Raw genomic sequence first — 7,293 nt, 5'->3', positions numbered from 1 at the left:
TTTTTTGGTAAAAGATTTGTTTAAATCGCTAGATTTTAGTGTCGCTGGAGTGGCGTCCCGGTTGCCTAGCAACCCAGACAGCACTGGAGCCGGAAGTACGTACTAAAAAGCGAGCTGAACCGCATACAGGTTTAAAGACAAATAACTAAATGGTGACGATCAAGTGTATAGGAAATCCATTACAACAGGTAAGGGAATTCACAGTGGGCTATAATAAAACATATTAAAATACAAAGACATACACATACGCGTCCCTGGTTGCCAAGCAACCCGGCCGACGCAGAGAATCCTGACATAGCCAATGGAGCCCAGCGTGGTGCCGCATGTGACCCAGGGGAGATAAAGGAAAAATTCCTTATATATTGCTGACTATACTTCATAACATGATATGATATATATGCACAAGCTATTGATGATAAAACGTATATACGAAATACATAAAAAATGCATAAGAAATATATATATAATATATATAAAATACATATGTTCCTAAATTAAATTCCGAAAATATGTTATAATTACATGAGAAGTATAAAAATTGTATAAAAATTACATAAAAGCAGACCATGGTCTTGATGAAACTTGTGTCGTACTTAAAACATACATAAAGTTGATCATAATATTTTTGCCAACAGAAACAGGAAAATAGTTGATCGCGGCCAGGACGCCACAATAGTGGCCCAGAAAGACACAGTTCAAGAAACTACACTGAAAATATCACATTCAAAAAAGTAAGTAAAATACGATCCATGCTAAAAATATCCAAAAGTTGTTGTTGTAGTAAGGAAAAAATAGCTAATATATTTACGTCCATGCTTAAAGTATCCAATAATTGTTGTAATAAGAAAAAGTGATCCATCGTCACCATTTAGTTATTTGTCTTTAAACCTGTATGCGGTTCAGCTCGCTTTTTAGTACGTACTTCCGGCTCCAGTGCTGTCTGGGTTGCTAGGCAACCGGGGACGCCACTCCAGCGACACTAAAATCTAGCGATTTAAACAAATCTTTTATCAACAAACCATGCTCAATTTTGTTAAACATCAACTATTTTACCGCTGTGGTTATCACTGGGACCACGGAGGTAATGATTCATTAATGTTTCACCTCATGCAAAGTCGGCAAGGTGAGCCGTACTGTGCTTTTTGGCTAATGTCATTATTGTTTTAGTTTTCATTCATTAAAATGTGAATCTTTGTGTCTGATGTGGTGTTATCACAACATATTTTTAGTTATCATTATTGTCCTTTTTTTTATCGTGTTAATTTTATATTGTATCTGACCCCTGACCTTTGACCTGCTGTGTTTTTGGCGGTTCTTTTCTCCTTCCCAGTATGTATATAAATGTATGATGTTTCTGCACAGTCTGTACTGGCCTGATGAAGACACCAGTTCGGTGTCGAAACGCGTAGCCCTTCCATTAAATATTGCCATGATGGTCATCTAAGTCGTCTATTTTTCTGTCTCTTCGTGCAGCGCCGATGGTCCTATTTTTATTTTTTACAAATATCCTCGGGACAACAAACCCCATTTGTTGTGATTTGGACTTGGCAGCAGCAGCTTCATTACCACCACTACCTTTGTGTCTTTGGGCCAGGTGAGCATTTTCTTAAACAAGATTGCTCCTCTGCCCCATCCTGCTTTTACTTTGCACTATGTGGCGCCGTGTCTCCTTTTATTTCCTTTTTTAGTTTGTACCTACATTGTGCAGAGAAAGTACCAAAAGAGTCCCACCGTTCTGAGGATTGGAGGTTGTCTTCGAGGTTGGAATCCCACGGACCATGAAGTAATGATATATACTAGCCATATCACATCTTAAGATTAGAATACTGTGTAAATAAATAGACAGTGGGGAAGTAAAGCATGTTACCATACAAAATTATCAATCAACTGCTCTATTGCAGGGTGTGTAGTGATATCAGTAAAGATTGTTATGTAAAGTGTGGAGACACGAAGTTCACCAGGAGCAGTGGGAATAATTGTGCTATGAACACACAGGAACTCTATAGGCCACTTTTTGGCATACAACATTGTCCTTACATATAATCGTGTATCTGTCCCATTCACAAAAATAATATTTCCCTTTATAGGATAAGATGCTGAAATTAAATCCCTTGAAAGGCACCCAGACCTAATATTCCCCATTTGCATTAGGAGTTAAATTCGAATAACGTGCGGATTAAATATCAAAGGCTTCTACATGCCCCGAGAGAATTGGTCTGTATGTCCTTATTAGTCTATAATATTTCACATCTTCTCATGCATATTGGAGCCATACGTCAAACCTATAATAAACATCCACAACCAGATGCAGTACGACGTACTCATTGGAGACATACACCTTGTAACTATGAGCTAGTATTGAGTTAATTTTGTTTTTATGCAGAACAGAAACGTGAAATAAAATATTGTGCAAAGAACAAAAAAACAACAATTAAGTATAATGAATACATAAATGATATGAGGAGCTTGTACAGAGCTCAGCAGCAGACTGACCCGACATACACATAAGTATTTATACTCATTAAGTGATTTATCTTTTATTCCTTCAAGTAGAAAGTGAATAATGTTTCTAATCTGACTGATGGAGGTTCTAATATGAAATGAATGAATACGTGAGTTGACATGATCACGATCACCCCTCTTGCTGTGTGACTAAGTACTTCCACAGGGCAGTTATCACAAATGACCCCATGACTTTGCCTGCAGAGTGAGTGACGCAGTATCTACCTCCTTGCAATGTGTAAGCAGTAATGAGCATCGTTAGTAGTCTCTGGTGAGTGACCTTATTTCTCCTATCCTCAATTAATACAAAAAATCAAAGCATCAACAGGGCAGAAAGAAATGTCAAGCATCCTGCAGTAAAATACTGTATAGAGGCCATATTATGCCTTTCAACATCACCCACTTCATCTAGGGCAGGATAGTCTTCTGACAGGTCCCCTAGACTTTCAGATTATAGTAACCGGGGCTGAATAAAATATTTGTTTTACATTAGACATGAATGGTGTTAAGATCGCGCCCATGTTCTGTTTTGTATTAGGTATTTACAGTGTTTTTCCATAGTATTATTACCTAAATACCTTACTGAATACATTTTGCAAATATAATCTGCTTTTTATCATTTGCAATAATAATAATAATAATAATAATAATAATAATAATAAATAGCATAAATTAGAGGTGCTATTGTTCATCTGCTCATAGAAGGGGTAAAGAAAATTTCAAGCAGTCAGACTATCCCAAATGTACCAGATTTGCTAAGAGGCCTGAACATTATTAATAAACATTGGCTAGTTTGTTTTATTTCAGAAATTGTGCAATCAGAATTTAGTTGTCAGTTGCTGAGTATATACATTTCCACATCTGCCCATGTGCTGATAAATAGTGACTTGCAAAAGTGTGTAGTCACGTAATGCACCTCTTACTAAGGGCTACAATAGTCATGGGGCTTCAGGGGAGTGTTGAACAATAATCACTGTTAGGATTAGCAGCAGGACCACTGCTATTCAATGATTTGTGTTATCTCTGTGTTTGGGCGTTGCTAGGCAATGCCTTTGGTCTGAGTCTACATTTGGTCATCATTCGGTTTTGCCTGGTTAATTAGGGTGGAATACTTTTCTTGGGCCTATATATACTTCAGGCCTGGATTACTCAGGTGCTGGTTATACTGTTTCTGGCATGTGCTAAATTTTTTCCAGATTTTAGTTGGTGACTTTGTCCTTGTCTATTTGTTTGTACTGTGGGACCTGTTGGTCCTCTGAGAGAACTAGTTTTTGTATAGTGGTTTTATGTGTATCCTAGGATCAGTAGTTCCACACGTTTGTTTGACTTTCCTGTGCGTTTGGGTTGTTGACAAGCTGTTGTCTTTTTTTCACATTATTTATTTTTTGGTGTTTTACGTTATAATTTTGTAAGCTATTGTCTTACCCTGCTGTGGGATAGTATTCAGATAGCGTTGGTGAGTGCTGTTTTTGTCCACTGTCTAATCATCCGTTAACTGCATTCATGCTGTTCATCAGCCATCCACTCCATTTATGCATCATCTCCATCTTCTGCTGCCTTCAGTGTTCGGTTCCGCTCCTCCACAGGTGAGTTCCTTGTGCCTTTTGTTTTCTGACAGTATTGATGCTTGCTTCACCCATGAGATAGCAATTGTCTGGTGTTGCGGTCTTGCATAACAATCACTACATTTAGATTACTCCATATCTATATGTACGATAAATTTTGCTTCCAGAAAAGCTATTTTTTTAACAAGTAACAAGGAGTGTAGTTCCAAAGCAGAGCTAATGTTGTAGAACTAATAATACAATTGTTCTCATCCTCTCAAAATACCTTTTATCTCTGTCATAGCTAATATGTTGCAAAAGGAGTACATTTTATCATCAGTATTATGGATGGAACACACAGACCTTTCTAGTTCTACTGAACTGAACTTAGATCAGCATAAAACAATTTCCCTTTTACCCTATTAGGGAATTCTGAGTCAATAGAGGGGGTCCCCCGTTCAGGGATCTTCATCTCTTGGCCAGAGTAGAGAGCGGGTACAAAGAGTATCTTTGGCTCTGGAGGAGGATCTATCCTGTCTTGCATTTAACAGACAATTCACCAATTTTAATGGTAACTGTGTAATCCTTATTTTCCCCTGTAGTGGCGCTGCAGAGAAACTGAATGCTTACTGCCAGGCTTCCTACAAATACAGCTGACCTCTGGAGTTTCTACTGAGGAAACTTTGTGATCAGCTTACTGCCAAGGAACCCTTCTAACAAACAGGGATTGTTCAACCCTTTATGGCTCCATGCAGAAAGGCAGAGTAACATGTGCTGTACAATTTCATATTTGCACCATACTACTTACTGCCGTTGACATTTTTTGTGTCCCAGTATGGCTCCTCCGTATGGCATCATATTACAGAGAACATCTTCTTAATACAGAATCTGATAGAGAATGCCAGAATTTCATGCGAGAGGCCTTAGGCTAATGGTAAAGTTCCACTAGACCCACCGTGTACTATTGAAACAGCAGAGTAGGTTCAACAGCAGATCCAAAAATATTCTGCTTGGGGAGGCTTAGTTACAAACACTTAGTTTTATACTTCATTTTTATGAAAGTTTCATAAGATCAAGAATATTTTCTAGTCAATCATTTCTCCATCTTAGAAGAATTAAATGAACAATTTTTGTGAAAAGATGTGTTTGTTCCAACATCTTAGCTGGGACATTGTTTTTTTTTTATATATGCAAATAATCTTTATTGACCCCAACAAAAATGAATCTGAAAGAATATTATTAACATAACCCCTCTGTCACCAAATCTGTTCACAAATCCATTATATGATATTATCAGAGTCTCCAATAAGTTAGTTCTTGGCTTCCATTGTTTATTTAGTATGTGATCTGTATGGGTCACTTCTGTCTGTTTCCACCAAACATCACCATTCAATATCAATCAGATAGAGTTTTACATTGGGCACTTACAAATCATGATCTACCTGTAAGATAATATCAAACTCACGTAATCTTCATCTTTATGAGCAATGGATATTACTATTTATTCGATAAGAGAATATTTTAACACGGCCAATTTTAACTGCATGGTTTCAAAAGAGTGACATTTCATCTATTAGGGTATGTGCACAAGTAGTGTTTTCAGCCATTTTTCAGGCCGTAAACGTCCTGAAAAATGGCTGAAAAATTGGAAGCTGAATGCCTACAAACATCTGCCCTTTGATTTCAATGGGAAATAGGTAATTTCTGTTCCGACGGGGCGTTTTTTAAGTGGCTGTTTTGAAAAAGAAGTGCATCTCACTTTTTGAGCCGTTTTTGGAGCCATTTTTTATTGACTCTATAGAAAAACAGCTCCAAAAACGGCCGTAAAAAACGCAGCGAAAAACCGAGAGTGGCTTAAAAAACGTCTGTAAATCAGGAGCTGTTTTCCCTTGATAACAGCTCCGTATTTTCACACGCCTTTGATTTTGTGTGTGCACATACCCTTAGTCAGGATTTCAATATGAGGATATCATTGTCTACGTAACAAAATTCCAGTGAGCTATGAATGTTAACTAGAACAAGAAACACTTTTAGCATATTGTTACCTTCCAGAGGATTTTCACCTTTCTTTATATGTTGGCATAACCAGTTGTGTTTGCAATCTTTTTGAAATTAATTTATTAATTCAAATTTAAACAGGACAGAAAACGAGGACTTTATATGCATTGGGTATCTGTCCAAGTATTGGTACTGCAGCATATGTACACGATGCATATTTAGTTCGGATTTGCCACACATTTTCCTGCGTCAAATCCGCAGCGTAACACAGTAGCCGCAAAGTAAATGAGATTTCGAGTACTCCCATCTACACGGTGCAGAATTTTTCCGCACGTAAATATTGATAATCGGTGCACATTTTAAAATCTGCAGCATGTCAATTTATTTTGCATTTCCGCTTGCGAATTCTATCTGACAAGTTTATAAAAAAAATGCACCAAATTCTGCTGCATAAAACCGCACCTATTTCCACATCAAAATGTAAAAACAGCACCTAAAAATGCGTTAAAAAATGCACCATTAAGTGCTGATTTTTCCTGTGGAATTATATGCGTTTACCTGCAGTTTTGATGTGCATTTTCTGCACCAAGTTCCGCATGTGCACGCAGCCTAAGAATCCACAGCTATAAATTCAATTGCTATAATGGAATAAAAATTGTACAATAGTTTTATAGTAGTTAACCCGTTAGGGACCGCCCCATAGTGTTTTTACGGCTGCCACTAACGGGCTTTATTCCGATGCATAGGCCTTTTTACGGCGCTGCATCGGAATAAGTAAACAGAGCAGGGAGCCGGTAAATCTCCCTGCTCTCAGCTAAAATGTGATAAAAAGTGATCAAAAAGTCGCATTTACTCCAAAATGGTACCGATTAAAGCTACAAGTCGTCCCACAAAAAAAGCCCTCATACAACTGCATCGGTGAAAAAATAAAAATGTTATGGCTCTTCAAATATGGAGACACAAAAACAAATAATTGTTTTCACTGTGTAAAAGTAGTAAAACATACAAAAACTATATAAATTTGGTATTGTTGCAATCGCAACAACCCGCTGAATAAAGTTATTATGTTATTTTTACCACACGGTAAACGGCGTAAATTTAGGATGCAAAAAAGTGTAGCGAAATTGCAGTTTTTTTTCTATTCCCCCAAGAAAAAGTTAATAAAAGTTAATCAATAAATTCTTTGTACCCCAAAATGGTGCTATTAACAATTACAACTTGTCCCGCAAAAAAACAAGACCTTATACAG

At 37.3% G+C, this 7,293-nt stretch overlaps 1 long non-coding RNA gene across 1 annotated transcript in view; it reads left to right on the top strand.

Moving 5' to 3' along the window:
* The first annotated feature begins 640 nt into the window (after window positions 1-640).
* Window positions 641-7,293, top strand: part of LOC142760911 (uncharacterized) — a 47,600-nt gene continuing 40,947 nt past the window's right edge. Inside the window, exons 1-2 of the long non-coding RNA XR_012883452.1 lie at window positions 641-731; window positions 1,474-1,783. This is a non-coding gene — a long non-coding RNA (uncharacterized LOC142760911). The remainder of the gene's footprint in view (window positions 732-1,473; window positions 1,784-7,293) is intronic.

This window comes from Rhinoderma darwinii, chromosome 4 (assembly GCF_050947455.1).
Source record: "Rhinoderma darwinii isolate aRhiDar2 chromosome 4, aRhiDar2.hap1, whole genome shotgun sequence".
In the NCBI taxonomy this organism is placed as follows: Eukaryota; Metazoa; Chordata; class Amphibia; order Anura; family Rhinodermatidae; genus Rhinoderma; species Rhinoderma darwinii.
This window is presented reverse-complemented; position numbering and strand designations above follow the sequence as displayed.